This window comes from Choloepus didactylus, chromosome 3 (genome assembly GCF_015220235.1).
Source record: "Choloepus didactylus isolate mChoDid1 chromosome 3, mChoDid1.pri, whole genome shotgun sequence".
Lineage (NCBI taxonomy): Eukaryota > Metazoa > Chordata > Mammalia > Pilosa > Megalonychidae > Choloepus > Choloepus didactylus.
Genome location: NC_051309.1, coordinates 74,275,870 through 74,292,998, shown reverse-complemented (window position 1 = coordinate 74,292,998; position 17,129 = coordinate 74,275,870). Strand labels below are relative to the sequence as shown.

At 33.9% G+C, this 17,129-nt stretch overlaps 1 pseudogene; it reads left to right on the top strand.

Moving 5' to 3' along the window:
• Positions 1–17,129, top strand: part of LOC119529490 — a 36,266-nt pseudogene that overhangs the window by 1,746 nt on the left and 17,391 nt on the right.

Here is a 17,129-nt window from a genome sequence, read left to right as displayed (position 1 = left end):
GGTAGAGTAGGAACATGTTGGAAGTAAAGTAGTTATTTTAGGTTAGTTAGTCTTTTTCTTATTCCCTTTTTTGGTTTGTTTGAAATTTTTTTTATTGTATGTTTTAAAAAATTTTTTTTTGATATAGTTAATAGTTAATTAAAAAAAAACAATGAAAAAATATGCAGAGCCCTCCTGAGGAGCTGTGGGAGAATGTAGGGGTGTTGGGCTTCCCCACCTTGATGGTTGCTGATGTGCTCGCAGACATTGGGGACTGGTGGTTTGATGTGCCGACCCCTCTATCACGGGATTTGCCCTTGGGAAGACTGTTACTGCAAAGGAGAGGCTAGGCCTGCTTATAATTGTGTCTAAGAGTCTCCTCCTGAGTGCTTCTTTATTGCTTAGATGTGGCCCTTTCTCTCTAGCTAAGCCAACTTGGCAGGTGAAATCACTGCCCTTCCCCCTGCATGGGGTCTGACACCCAGGGGTGTAAATCTCCCTGGCAATGTGGAATATGACCCCTGGGGAGGAATCTAGATCTGGCATCATGGAATGAAGAACATCTTCTTGACCAAAAGGGGGTATGTGAAATGAAATAAGTTTCAGTGGCTGAGAGATTCCAAAAGGGGCCAAGAGGTCACTCTGGTGGGCAGTCTTATGCACAATATAGATAACACTTTTTGGGTTTTAATGAATTGTAATAGCTAGCAGTAAATACCTGAAACTTTCAAATTACAACCTAGAACTGTTGAGTCTTGAAGACGATTGTATAACAATGTAGCTTATGAGGGGTGGCAATGTGATTGGGAAAGCCATGTGGATCCCCTTTGTCCATCCCTTTTTGGATGGATAATAGAAAAATGGGGGCAAAACAAACAAACAAACAAAAACTAAAGACGAATGGGGGGTACAATTTGGCATTCTGTTTCTACTCTTGTTTTTTTGATTCTTGCTTTCACTTTTTCTGGTACAAGGAAAATGTTAAAAAATAGATTGGGGTGAAGGAGAGTCTAAAGTTGTATGTAATGGTGCCTAAGAGTCTCCCCCTGAGTACCTCTTTGTTGCTCAGATGTGGCCCTCTCTCTCTCTAACTGAGCCATCTCGACAGGTGAACTCGCTGCCCTCCCCCCTACATGGGACCCGACTCCCAGGGGTGTAAATCTCCCTGGCAATGCAGAGTATGACTCCGGGGGATGAATGTGGACCTGGCATCGTGGGACTGAGAGTATCTTCTTGACCAAAAGGGGGATGCAAAATGAGACGAAATAGTTTCAGTGGCTGAGAGATTCCAAATAGAGTCGAGAGGTCACTCTGGTGGACATTCTTATGCAGTATATAGATAACACCTCTTAGGCTTTAATGTATTGGAATAGCTAGAAGTAAATACCTGAAACTACCAAACTCCAACCCAGCAGTCTGGACTCCTGAAGACAATTATATAATAATGTAGATTACAAGGGGTGACAGTGTGATTGTGAAGACCTTGTGGGTCACACCCCCTTTATCTAGTGTATGGATGAGTAGAAAAATGGGAATTAAAAACTAAAGGACAAATGGGGTGGGATGGGGGAATGATTTGGGTGTTCTTTTTTCACTTTTATTTTTTATTCTTGTTCTGGTTCTTTCTGATGTAAGGAAAATGTTCAGAGATAGATTGTGGTGATGAACGCAGAACTATGTTATCATACTGTGGACAGTGGATTGTGTATCATGGATGATTGTATGGTGTGTGAATGTATTTCAATAAAACTGAATTTAATTAAAAAAAATAAAAAAATAAAAAAATTAAAAAAATAGATTGGGGTGATGAATGAACTATATGATAGTAATGTGATCAATGGATTATACAGTTTGGATGATTGTATGGTCTGTGAATAAATATTAATAAAAATTAAAAAATGAATTATTATAACTTTTGATTTCACATTTATTTTTGTATTCTAGAACTTATTTCTATTATGATGATATTTAGTCTCAAGTTTAATTTTCATGAAATAGTAACTTTAACAATTAGCCGTTTGGCCTTCAGGAGAAAATGTGTACCAGCAATGATTACTAATGCATTTAGATTTATTTCAAATATTCATTTTGTACATCCAGTTTGCCTGATTTTCTTGTTTTCATTTGATCTTTCTTGTTCTCTTTGGGCTGATTATTTTCCTTTCCAGTGTAGAAGAATTTATGTACGTATTTTGTTAGATTTATTCTAGATACATTATAAATGGCATCTCTTTTTATATTTTCTTTTTAAAATTGCTTACTTTTGGTATATCACAATACAACTGCATTTTATATTGAAGTTAAATTAAAATTAAATTTTCTAGTAATGTAATAATTTCTTTGTAATTTTTTTGGATTTCCTATATAGGCAATACTATGGAAAAGAAAATCTTTTCACTAGGAATATACCTTTGTCAAGCCTCCTACTAATCTTTCAAGTTCCTGTCCTTGTCCCAGTCTTCCTTTTTTTGGAATCCTCAACTGTTTACTACAGTTTCACTGAAATCTTTCATGATTCTGATATGAGATTTTATTTTTTCTCTTTTATTTTAAAGAATAACATTTTTATTTGCCTCACATTTCTTCTGATGAAAGCAACACTACATTTTTTTCTGTATTCTTCCATAATACCTAAAATCAGAGTAAATTCTGCATCAATAGTGATGGTGAGCTGTATGCCACAAAGATGATATCTGCAAATCTAGTCATTTACCTTCCCAGCTTAAATCTTTCACAGGAAACCCATTGTATGTAGCATTAATTTTCAAACTGCTCTCTGATGACAAACACAGCAGTAGGAAGCAGGGAAATGGACAGGACTCTACCCACTACAGCAGTCTGAAATTCTCCCTCTTTTCCATGCACAACTACTGGCCATGCTCACCAGTTCTGTTGTTAGTTGTTTTGTGTGTTGATGTTTCCTCTTAAAGTATCAATTAAACCCAATGTGCTGTGACTATAAAAAGAGGGGTTGAAAACCACTGATGAAAGATAAAGCCTAAACTCCTTATGATAGCTTCTGAGTCCTAAGGTGAAATAGTCCTGCTTCCTACAGCCCCTCATCAGGACCAGTACAAATAGGAGAAGAATTGGAGCACTGCACAAAAACCCTTTCCAAGAGTGTCTCACCAGGTTTGTGCCAGGCACAGGTCCAGGTCTGCTGGAGGAAGGGGTGCTATTTCTTCACATTATCTTTTTGCCAAACTGTGTGTGTGCCATTCAGTTGGAGGAGGTACTTTTTTACTTCTCACAAAGCACTGAATAGCTAATTTGCAGCCCAGTTTCTATTACACATTCCATCCCAGAATTACTGAGATGCTTGCTGCTTCTGCATACACCCACAACGCTTCATGCCTCCATACTTTGCTTACACTGCAAGCTCACCCTACTATTCCCTTTTGTCCTTTTATTACCTGTTGTTAATGTCCAACTTTAGACTCACATGAGAAGTAATCTCTTCTCTGCCCCACTGTTTGTACATTAATAGCCTTAATGTTTTATTGCCCACAATAGTTCACATGCATTCTTAAAGACTTGATCAAGTTCCCGCTTTATTCTTCCAGCAGTTTAGGTATGTCAGTAAGACAAAGGGACTTATTTTTGAAAGGCATAATCTTGTGTTCCGGTATGTATCAAAGATAGGCAGTAAGCCCTCAAATTTTCATCTTGTTTTAAGAGTAGTCATATATGGACTTATGATTCATTAATTTATTGAAATGATCTCCATTACCAATTGATTTTTCCAATCTGGTATTATTCATATAAAGGTCATAGCTGAACACGTTAACTATTAGCTAGCTTTCAAAATTGCTTTAACTTCTGCTTTATAAATTTTGACCTTTCCAATTAAACTTTCTTAGCTTGATATTTCTTTATTTTCTGGAATGTCCAAAATGACCTCAACCATTACTACATTGGGAAAAGTTTCTGACAAGTCAAGTTTTATGTGACTCACAAATTCTTCTGCTATGTTGAATTTTCAAAACAAATGATCCTTTAGATTAGAAAACGGCACACATGCTGGGGAGACACTTTTGAGTAAGAAATGTTTTTCTTAAAATCATAATAGGATTTGGACATCTATACTTGCCCTTTTAGCTTTGTGTTTGCTTCTGACTTAGTGGTTTCTCTGGCCTTAGATTTGGGAACAAGAAGATAGGAAGCCCTGGAATTTTAATCAGTCTTTACTTAGGGCATCACTTGCCAACCAGGCAAGAGCAAAAAAACCAGCATGAATTCCAGGTGATGGACAATGGTTTTCTTCATAGAAAGGAATATAAAAGAAGGACTAAATGTTCTTTTCCAAACGTTAAAAACCATCACTCTTTCCAATGATCCCAGAAATTTTTAGTTTTTAGGGAAAATCCAACCGTGGCATTTTTTTCTTACCTCATTTTCTCATCATTTATACCTCCTAAACTTCTATGTAAAATAGACATTCTATTGAATATATGTCAGGTTAACTTGCTTTAACAGCATTTAGAATTTTATAAAAACTGTTCTATGCATTGGTGATACATCATGTTTGGAAGGAGACAGAGAAAAATATCTCTGGGTTTATGAAGCTTGCATTCTGGTTGTAGGAGATAGAAAATAAAAAAATAATAAGGTCTAAAGTATATTAGACGATTATGAGTGCAAAGGAGCTAGCTATCATGGAGGAGATACAGTTGCAGTTTTAAACTTGCTCATGAATGACCAGCAGACGCCAGCCACGTGCCTTCCTAGCTGACAGAGTTGTTCTGGATGCCATCGGCCTTTCTTCAGTGAAGGTATCCTCTTAATGATGGCCTAGTTTGGAAACTTTTATGGCCTTAGAACTGTAAAGTTATAACCTAATAAATCCCCATTATAAATGCCAATCCATTTCTGGCATTTTGCATAATGGCAGCTTTATCAAATTGGAACAGAACTCATTCAGGCCAGAGGTTTTAACAAAAGAGCAAAGGTCCCTTGAGAAAATCTGCTGGAATTAATATTGATTAATTAGTCACATTGGCTAATTCTTGAATATAAAAATTTCTAAATTATAAGTATTCTAAAAGGCATGAGTCTTGAGCTTGCAGATTTTAAACTTGAAGTTGTAGTAGGACATTTGCAATTGACATCTTCCATCAGATATTTGCTTCTTTCTCCTGGGGAAAGAATAGGAAGGATTAAAACCTAAAGAGCAAAGAAAAGGCTTGTAAATGAAACTGACATTTAAAACAGAAACAACAATAAAATAATATTATAGCGATTCCCAGAATAAAGTCCAGAAGATAACTCCAAGCACATATTACTCTGCTATTGAGTAAGAGCAAATTAAAGACAATGTAAGGTTATATAAGAATGGCTTAAGGGGTGAACGAGTAGGTGTGGTGAACCAGACAAGAATTTTCCACATATATTTGGTTGGCTTGGAAGCAGCAAACAGTGCATAAAAATACATTTTTAAAATATTTTACAGAAGCAGAAGGCAACAGAAAATAAGCTCTTGTTTGCTTTAAGTCAACCATCTGGAAGTCTTCAAAATCAATTACAATGGAGATAAACAAAATATTTTTTGTGTTTACGATTTTATGTATAGTGAAAGAATATTCCCTTTATGTTCTTTGGTTTTTCTATTTCCTTTAGAAAAAGTTCTAAAGGTGATTGTGACTAAAAACTAAATATTAGAAATACCATAGACACATCTTATGGAATGGGAGGACTTGAAATTCTTTTCTTCTTCCTCCCCCCTCTTAGAGCTGTAACATTGAACACTTACAACGGCAAGAATCTGTGGAAGTCTGTGGTATCCTTGTCTTCAAGGGCATGGATGAAGCATGGGACAAAGTAGAAAATTTCCAGGCAAGACCCAGTGACATTGTGATTGCTACTTACCCCAAGTCTGGTGAGTTACTTCAGGAAATCTGAAGAAAGTCAGGTTGTGGCTTTCAAAATTGTAAGGCTTGGAGGATTTTATATTCGGGGTTTGCTTATCAATCCATATCACCTGAAAGAGTAGTAATCAGTAAATATGAAACTATTACCTTCTTCATGGGACTCTAAGAGGACTGACTTAGAAAATGTTCATAAAATCTACCATGGAGTTTTATTTGAGCTCCCTGAGGGTACGGGGTTCAGAAGAGTTATATAATGGTTAGCAGAACATCTACATCACAGTATGTCAAATTGTTAATTTTCATTTTCATTCATAAAATTATCTGGAAAATATCATTTATGAATTACCAAAGGATGGCCACTATATATCTATCTGCCAGGTAAAGCATGACTCTAGGCTGAGTATGGATGAATAGACATAAGCAGACATTTTTAATAGATGGCTAGTATCTAAATGATTTATTTCTATTGGAGTTATTCCCATTTGACTTTAATTAATTTAAAGTATTCTTATTATCCATCATCATTGTTATCCATGGACTTTTAATGAGGTTTAACCACTAAAAGTGTATTTCTAAGTGTCAGTATAATTTTGGTATAACGTATAATAACATAAGGTAACATATACTGTCCATTGCAATGCACATCTTCCCTACATAATTTTGTATCTTCCTTTTTACAAGAGCAGATTTTATGCAATTTAGAAATTCAACTGATACTTTAATGCCTTTAAACCTCTATATTTTTACCAATTATCTTTTGCATTTTTATTGCTTGCTGATTTATTTTTTTATTCCTCTGATATTTTGACAGACCTATTAAGGAATATATCTGAAATAGAATTACTGACACAAAATTGATGGTTTAATAGCTCTTGTTTTTGTGTTGTAAAATAGCATTGTCAGAAAGATTATAAATGAATTTACAATATCACCAGGAATGGTAATGTTTCCTATTTCCCTATAATTCTGACAATATTGATTTTTATCATTTTATATTTTACACAGATATGAGATTATTTTAGAGTTGTTTGAATTGGTATTTATACACTTTGTATATGATTAGCTATAGTCTGCCACTTTATGCCTTTTAAATTTAGCATAATTATATCATCTAAAAATTATTTTGAATTTGAAGTTTTAGCAGACATATTTGACATAATTCATTCAATGATATTAATTTTCTTACACCAGACTGATATAAAATAACTTTAAAAGTTATAAGGGATACAGTGAATGAGTGGAAAAATGAAAATGTGAGAAGTGAGATGACGTTTAACCAAGTTCAAAGTCCATTATATTTTTTTCAAGGTTCAATCTACATTATATCATTGTCCCCAGCTACTTAGAGCACTTCTGGCTCATCTTCATATTCCTCTTACGTGCTTATGTAATTCCAGTGGGATGACACTATATCCTCCAAGCTTTTCAAAGGCCTCTTATTTTGACACACCTTGAAATATATCACCATTGATTCTGAATTCCAAATAGAAAGTTACACAATAAATAATAGCAAATGTTAATTAAATGTCTGCAAAAGTAATATAATCATATTTACTGAGGCTATCAGTGTCTTTAACTGCTAATACTAAATTTATTATTTATAAATATGTCATAAGATTTAAAAACAATTTGTGGATCAGTGTTTCTCATTTTTCAAGAATTCTTCAGTATACATAAAAATTGATCATAAATTATGGCCAATGGCAACTTAGAAATTGCAACCAATGATATAAAGAGATTACTCATAGCAAATATAATTCAAGAACTAAATTATAAAAATTACTTTAATTTTTTAAATTATATTAAAATGAATATGGTATCTTTTATTATATTTGATATGGTAAAGCTAGTGTCTCCAAAAGTAAAAGAGCCTGAGAAGAATCAAAAATCTTAAAATAGTGTTGACTAGTCCCAACAGTACAAACTGGTGGCCAAAAGACACTTTCTACAGTTTTTGAAAAGCAAAATTAGTACCTTGTACTCTAGGAAATTTGACAACTTAGCAAATTTTATGACTATTTTTTACTATTTATTCTGTGTACTTGATTTAGTATATTATTCCTATATACTATATAGTTGTTCAATAACCCATGTGCCACAAGGACAAAACTTCCAGTTTACCTTTTAATGTTTAAGCCCCACTGAAAAAAACCAAAGAAAATCTGAGACTGATGTTGTTCCTCTCAATATAATTAGTTGCATTAATTCATACAACAAAGGTGGGTATTCAAAGTGTTCATTGGGTTTAGCAAAGATCTAAGTTCCCTTAGAAGTCAGGAGGGAATGGAGTCCAAAGCCCATGACACAGGACTGGCCTTCGAAAGGAGATGGAATACTTCCTCCATTTAACAGAAAGGAACAATGGGATTTGTGCAGATGAAAAGGAAGTTTGTAATTTTGTAGGTAGGATAATGGAGTTCCCCAATTTATGGCTTCTGTTTTGTATTGTTTTGTTTTGTTTTTCCTGTCAATATAATTCTGAAAACTTTTTCACTGCTTGAGGAAGCAGTTAGCAGTTTGGAATGAGTGATGAAGGTACACTGGCAGCAAGATACCAAAATGAAATTTTATCAATGAAAACCAAACTATTCATCCAATAATTAATTTGATGAATATTTAAATACTTGCTAAGTTCAGGGAACTATGGTAGGCATTGTGGGTTATAAATATATGTTGTACAATCATTGGACTCCAGCAGTTTGATAGTGCAGTAAATTATACACTTATAGAAATGTCTTGTGGAATGAATAAATGTTATAAAACAAGCAAATCAAAATATTAGAAAAAATATTGAGAAATCTTTAAATTTCTTCTTCCCAAAGTCAATTGCTCTAGAAAGATACAACTTGGATTCAAATCTCACTTGCTATCTGTGTAACCAGGAGCAATTTGTTTAAACTCACTAAACCTCAATTTCCTCATCTGGAAAATGAGAGTAATAATAATCCCTATCTCAGAATCATAGTGAATATTTTGAGGAAAGTACATTGAACAGTATCTGATGCTTAATAAGGGTTCAATAAAAGAAGATGGTGGTGATGATGGTGATGATGATGATGACGACGATTTCAATTGCTCTAAGGTCCTACCATAACATCTCCTTATGGGTTAGTAACTTAATCTACAATATGTAAATATCATAGCGGGCTGGCTTTTTATACATTTCTCTTGTTTAAACTCTCCCCACATTTGTTTTCACCTTAAGAGATGAACTAACATGTCCAATTAAGTTTGGACAAAGATGCAATAAAGTTATCAGATTATTTTATGCTCTACTTGATGCTTTTGGATTGAGATATCCCTAGATGGGAGTTTTAGTAATTAATTCTTTCAGTAAATTTGATTTTGTTATCATAAATCTAAAATAAGGGGCTCTTCCTCTTGAAACTTATCCATCTGACTGCAACTTCATGACCCCTGGGTTTGGTGTCTGCACACAAACCTTGGAGCCCAGAGGAACATGTGTGAATAGAGACCATTCTTCTCTGGAGTTATCTTCAATCCTGGGCTGCAGAAAACTCTCCCCACATCCCATATCCCATACTTAGATGAAACTGCATCTGCCGATTACCTTTCCTTTAAAGAGTATGGTGGTTGCTTCCCTAAATAAACCATAATTAATTCTCCAGGAACTAAGAGGTTAAGATCTTTATTAACCAGGTGAACATTTGGAAAGTTGGCTTAGCATAGGCAAAATATATGAGACTTTGATACATTGTCACATAGAAGTCACTAGCAACTCTCTCATATGAAAGTCAATCCTAAATCCTCTAAAGAGATTAGAGGTTCCAGCTGGTAGTATGCAATTTAATTCAATTTACATTCAACAGTTTTGAGTACTTATGTTCCAGTCTCTACAGTAGGAACTGAGCATACAAAATCTCTAATATGTCCTTTTCTCTCAAGATACATATAAGCTATGAAAGAAAAAAATATTCTTAACTAACAAATCACACACACTACTAACAGCAGCAGGTATCTTATACCATTTACAAAGTGTGTTTTTTTCACTTAACTATACATTATCAACTCAATTATTTCTCAAAACAAAGTGGTAGATGCCAGTATTATTTTATAGGTGAATAAACGGGAGCAGAGATGGGTAAAAGCATTTGCCAGGCAGCAAATCCATGAATGAACCCAAGCTTTTTGATTCATATTCAAAGTCTGTATTCTGTACATCATTCCCCTGCTGAAAATAATTGCTCAAAATTTATACTCTATCTTATTGTGGTCTCATTTATATATATGGTCTTTGTTTCTCCTTGTACATTCTATTGCTCTTTTCTCCAGTGGAGAACCAACAATCTCTGACCGTAATTAAATTTCTTTTCAAATTTTTAGATTTGTAAAATTTATTAGTGCTAAAGTGGCATGTAAGTAGAGTTCTGTACTTCAGTTTCCTCTTCTATGTGAGAGGGACTGCCTCAATGGTTCGTTATAAGGATTAAATGAGATAACATATGTAAAATTCTTGGAATAGTGCCAGGAAAATAGTAAAGGATCACAAGTTATCAGTAATGATTATCATGGTCATTATGATTATTTTCAGTTAGTGCATGATAGTGTATATGACCTGACATGAGTGAAAATATAGACCTTTGTTCTTTCAAGTGAAATGATTAAAGTCATCCAACACATGTATTAAATAAGTCCTACATAGTTTGAAAGGAAACAACACAGTGTTTCCTTTGGAGCCAAATACTGTATGCATTGGAATCACTGGGAAGTCGTTAAAATGTAGTTTGCAGGGCCCCATTCCCAGGGTTTCTGATTCACTAAGATGTGGGTTAACTAGCAAATTCCCAGGTGATGCTGATGCTGTTGGTTTGGAACCACACTTTGAGAATCACTGTTGTAGAGAAAAAGATTATGGGATATGGCTCATGAAAGCTGCAGGCAGGGCAAGATAGCTGAAATTCCCCTGAGACACATGGGTCTTGAAGACCTGCAAAGCAGAAGCCTGCAGAAGCTTGGGCATGGTATCTGGGTGGTTTAAGAGCCCCTGGCATGCAGAGAGCTGGGGATGGCTAAGAGCATAGACAGATCTCCAAAATCTGGAATGTTGCTATTATTCACATCCTCATTCCTGCTGCAAAGACATTCTTGATCCTGCCATCAAAATATCTGAAGTCATGCCTTTTCATAATATTCAGATTTCTGTTGAAATTTCACTTCCTCAAAGATTGCCCTACCTAAAATAGTCCTTAAACAACCACCCACACACTTCTCCTGCACACCTTTAGTTTTCTTATCACTTACCACTATTTAAAATTTTATTATTAATGCTTATCTCTCTTGTTATGTGGAAAGCTCCATGAAGGCAAAGGCTTTTTCTTGCTGCCTGTTTTATCACCACAGTCTTAAATGGATTGGTACAGAGTAGGTGCTCCATATATTACATGTATAGTTGCGTGAATTATACCAATATGAACTTAAAGACAGGTGTTGCAGATAAGCCACAGGAAGGGACTAAGTCCAAGAATTAGAAATCCGTCGTACATTTAAGCAACTTCTCCCTGTGCGTTGGCTTTTTGCTTTTATCGCTGTACATAAACATTTTCTGCTTTTCAATCCACGCTGTGAATGGAAAGTGGGATTCCACGACGCCCAAGTTTATGCCTTCCATTCTGGATCACGTATCAGAATACCTTTAAGTCAATTCAGAATTCCCAAACAGAGGAAGTGTAATGATTCCTTTTATGGTCAAGTGTTCAAGTGACCAAATGACCAATCACCTATGTTTAAGGTGAGTGGTGAGGTGTGAAATCAAGAGAAGCACATAGTACAAATATGGCATTTAGGATCCAAACCTAAGGGGTGAGGTGGCTGTGAAAGCGTTATTGTGAGTTCAGCAGACACTCCCATAAGTGGTTATTATAGAGATTATATAATATGGGGTATTATGGGGTATTATGATGATTAGAGATAGCATAAGTACAATTGTCAATTCTATGCCTGTTATGTAATTGAAACTAGATATGGAGGTTTAAACTTTTTGCATTTATTATCACAGAGATACTTAATTTTATTGTCAAGTTTGTTTATGATCTCTCTTTTTCATGTTTCCTTGTAGATCATTTTTTTTCACCTCTGATACATAACTATATTTCATTTGCTTTTAAAGTAGATTGATTTGGAAGATACATATTTTATATTGAAATTAAATGTTATATTTAAGTTTTTATGAAGAAATAACATATAAAGAGATGCCAAGTTATCAAAGTAAAAGTAGCATTTATTTCTTACTAATATGAGTTACATAACTGTCTTTTCCTTTCTCATAAAGGAAAATGTTTTAACTCATTGAATTATACAATTAAAATTGGCAAATTTTACTCTATGCAAATTATACCTCAGTGAAACTGGCTTAAACAAACAAAACCAACAAAGAAAAGAGAATTTTTAAAATTCAGTAAAATAAAAGAATGATCCTTGGTTCTGTGGATCACTGGCCTGCCTCCCTCATCTCCTAGGGATGTTGGACATGTTCTTTACCATTTCTGTGTCTCTGTTCCTGATATGGAGAATGGGGATGCTAATTCTGTGGACCTCTTAGTGTTGTTATGAGGATTAGAACAATACATGACACATGGTAAAGACTTAATACATGTTACATGTTAATACAAGTGATTTTTTATTAAAATTAAAAAAAAAACTATTAGTGAGTTTTTCTAGTAACTACCAATTAAAGACTGAATCTGATTTTTTATTTATTTTATTTTTTCAGGAACAACATGGGTTAGTGAAATGATAGACCAAATTGTTAACAATGGAGATGAAGAAAAATGTAAACAGGATTCTATTTATAACTGAGTTGTGTTTATGGAATTGATTATGCCTGGATTTGCAGATGGTAAATTTTACTTATGTTCCTCCTTCACACAATTGTGTGATATGTAATTTGACTTAATATATGATGTAAGACTTTCCCAAATAACTTTAATTTTGGCTTATTGTCAAAAAAGGAGACATTATTGTAATGCTCTGGATGGATAGATATTTGATCTCTATGATGTATGATACTTGATTAAATCCCTCTACTTAGTTTATCTATTTATATGATTTTTGGAATGAGTTAGACAAGTGGTTTTCAGATTTAGTATTCATCAGAATCACTTAGACGGCTTGTTACAACACAGATTTTAGAACCTATCTTCAGAGTATCTGATTCAGTAAGTTTGGAGAGGGGTCCAAAAATGTGCTTTTCTAAAATCTGCAGATAATATTGATACTGGTAGAACAGGGATATCACACTTTGAGAATCATTTAGTGACCATTATGTGGGAAGAATCTATTAGAAACCATCTGTATCTCATGACCTTTTAACAATCACTGAATATCCTTTCAGGTTTGGAGGCTTTGAATAAAATGCCATCTCCAAGACTGGTAAAGACTCATCTTCCTATTCAACTACTTCCGGTGTCATTCTGGGACAAAAAGTGTAAGGTAACCATTTTGATATACGTAACTATATATGCATGGGCATATGCTTCTCAGAGTAAAAACCTAACCACCTGTATTTTCTCACACCATATTTTCTCTTCAAGCTATGCCCATGGGCTTCTGTCACTATTGCTCTAATGAAAGTCTTTTGAAAAAGGCTGTGTCTTTCTCCCTTCTCGTCAAACTTCTTTATTCTCCCCCACCAACTGGTGCCAGACTAATTTCAAATGCAGATCCAGTCATTCAACTTCTTGTTTAAATACCTTAAAATTCCCGAGTGTCCCCATTCCTGAAGTACAAGTACGAACCACTTTATTTTTTTCATCTTTTCTCACTGGACCCTCCAGCTGTATCTTTCATTTTATCAAGCCAAGTTATGTGAAGAACCCTTTATGCCTTGGTCTGATTTTTCTCATGGCTCCTTTGTTCATATGCTTCACTGCCTGGGATGCCATTTCCCCTCATTCTACATCTGGTTAGTGAAAGCATTGGATTCTGATACTTGGCTCAGACCTCATCTCCTGAGTGATTCCCAATACACCAGGTAGAACTCACTTACCTTCTATAGAACTTTGTTCTTAAAATCTATAACACTGTATTTTATTTGTTTACATGTCTGAATATCTCTTCTGAAAGGAGTGTGGACACCAGGTAAAGGTTTTAATTGCAAAGTGTATTTCTCGCAGAGGATATCCACATGTTTGACCACTTGCTATTTGGTGATCCCATGTATATTACCAGCTGACCATTTATGCAACTTTAAGTGTGTTGACTGTCACCTTTTTTTTTTTTTTAAATCAGTGTCAAAACTTCAATTGAGCTGGAAGAGTCTCTTTCCTTGGTCTTCCAATCTGATCCTTGAGTAGATTGACTTCTGGAGTCAGTTACCCATCCCGGGCTCAGTAGCTAGAGCTCTGTAGCTGAATAGAATTCCAGCACCACCATTTACTAAGGGTTGAGTTAACTTTCTCGATACCAAGCCTGATGTTATACTTTTGTACAAGTAGCTTTCCCCTTTCTCTGATGTCCTCAGAACTCTCCACTCCGAATTTTCATTCTGGTTAGGGATCTTCCAGCTCCCTAAACTTGTGCCCATATTTATAGCAGGGTTTATTATATGATTCTTTTATGTTCATTGCCATTTTTTAATTTCACTATAGAAAAAGCATTTCCATGAAGATGCTGTAATGTGCTTACTCAAACAGCAATTAACTTTCTAGCTAGTTAGCATTAGAAGCAGTTTAGCATACCCCTGCCTCTGGGTGTCACAGAGTACACAGTTCTAAATTCTCCTCCCAAGTCCTTTACATATACATACATACATACATACACACATATATATATATGCACACACTTTATCAAGAAAGGAAGGTTGAAATTACGGAAAATGCATATGTGTCATCAAGTAGGAAGATGAAAGTTCTCCTGAAAAACCTAATTAGTCTGTTTTCTAAACATATTCATGAAATTTTTGTACTTAGCAAAGTGTGAGTAAATCTTTTTTCTTAATAAAAAAAGCTTTGCTGCTTTGTACTATAAGGGCACTTTTGAGAGGACAATATTGTGTTCCTTTTTATTTTATTATTTCTTTTGCATTTCATTCTCTCATTCCTCTTTCTGAAATACTTATTAAATGGTTTAAAAAACATCTAGATATATACTCAGTTTATCTTAACTATTTTACATTTTATGTCTTCTTAACTTTTATATTGCATTCTACATGCAAAAAACTCCCTACTACCTCTCCCATCTAGTAGATTTGATACTTTATTTTAATCTATTTATTTTTAATTTCAACAATCATGTGATTAATTTCTAAAAATAATGATTTCTTCTTTTTCAAGGCAATCTGTTATAAAACAAATGTGATATCCTGTTGAATAACCATGAAAGTACCAATTAATATTCTTTTAAAGTTTTCTTCAGTTTTCTGCATAAATCAATTTCTTCAGATATTAACACAACTCTTTGATAGTTTTGTTGCCTCTTTGTCATGCTTTTGTTTGTCTGTTTATATTAGTGCATGATGCACCAATAGCTAGTATAAAAGGATTGGATTCTAATGATAATTACATACTTTTATTGCTAAATGAAAGTCTACGAAGCTTATTTAAAAATTTAGGTTCTCTACCATTTAGCTAATGTTACCACTATTTAGCTAAATATAATTTTCCTTTTTTCTTTATAAAATATAAGATTTTCCACAAACTTCATAATTACTTTCATGTCCATATTTCAAATCTCATGTTATTTTAGTGCTTTGTCCCTGTTCTTTTTTATTCTAATTGATTTTCTCATATACTCTGCACCCCCCCTTAAACAAAACAATACAAAGACAATGAAACAGAACTCATAGCATTTTCTTCCTCCTCATTGCGACCTAGCAATCAAAAATTACAAGTGTATTGCATTGGATTTCCAAGAATTTTCATTCATCATTTTGAAAAACAGTCTCTCATGAGTTGCAGATTCTTTAATTAGGACTGAAAATATAATAACGCACCCTCAAGTGTTTTTCTATGCTTGCAGACAATCTATGTGGCTCGGAATGCGAAGGATGTAGATGTTTCATACTATCATTTCTACCAAATGGCACAGAGGTTCCCTAATCCTGGCACCTGGGAAGAATTTCTAGACAAATTTATGACTGGGAAGGGTAAGCTCAAATATCATGTTGATTTTAGAGTTCTGTGAAAGATACTTACTGAGATTCTATTGTGACTTATGAATTAAAAAGTATATCCTATCAGTGCAGTTCATTCCTAAAGCTCTAATACAAGAATGAGAAGACATTTTAGGAGATGTGAAAATCTTAAACATGAGCTTAGAATTAGGAAAGCACAAAGCATGTGGAAAATTAAGAACATATGAATTGGATGGAGCCAAGTTTTTTTGGTGAATTGGAAATAAAGTTAAAAGATGGATTAAAATATACTACAGAAATAATTAAATATCAATCTAAGAAGATATTTATAAAAAACTATTTATTGTGAAAATATTAAATCATACTAAAAAGTAGAAACTACAACATACCTCTATTACCCCTTACCCGCATTCAATACCAGCATTTTTCTAAACAAATTCTTTTATCTATTTCAATTCTAATCTTCATCTCCAATATGATTTTTATTGGAATATTTTAAAGCAAATCTCAGCTATCAAGTCGTAATTCCCTCTAAACATTATCTTATGAATCTTTAAAGCAATATTTTTAATATAACCACAATGTCATTTTTATACCCAATAAAATAAACAATACTTTTCTAATACTTAATATCAAGTAATATTCACATGTTCTTGATTGTCTTAAAAATGCCTTTTGTCCAAATCAAGATCCAAATGAGGTCTGTTTTAGGCATCTTTAGTCTATAGATAATAGCAGCCACCTACTTTTGCTGCTATTGTTGAAATATGGAAAATTTTAATTTAGTTATCCTATGCATTTTATTACATAGAATGCAAATTTTTCTTTTAAAAATATTGTCAGGTATCTTTCATTTCCAATATGACTGAGATACTTATTTTATATATTTAAATCTTCTTAAAATTTGAATGTACTATTTAGCTATAGTGTCGCACAGAAATGGAAATACATGAATAGTTTCTACCTGGGACACATATAAATCATACAAACTTTTATTTCAAAACAAATACTTTGAAGATGAAACCAGACCAACATATTTTTACAAAGATATGGATGGAAATATTTCAATGCACTTTTTTATTGTGAACTTTAACATGTATACTTAAGAGTGATAACTTTCGAAGTATGATTTAACAAGTAGTTAGCAAATTTCAAAGAATATCATCGGTCACATTATGGCAGGAAATATTTTA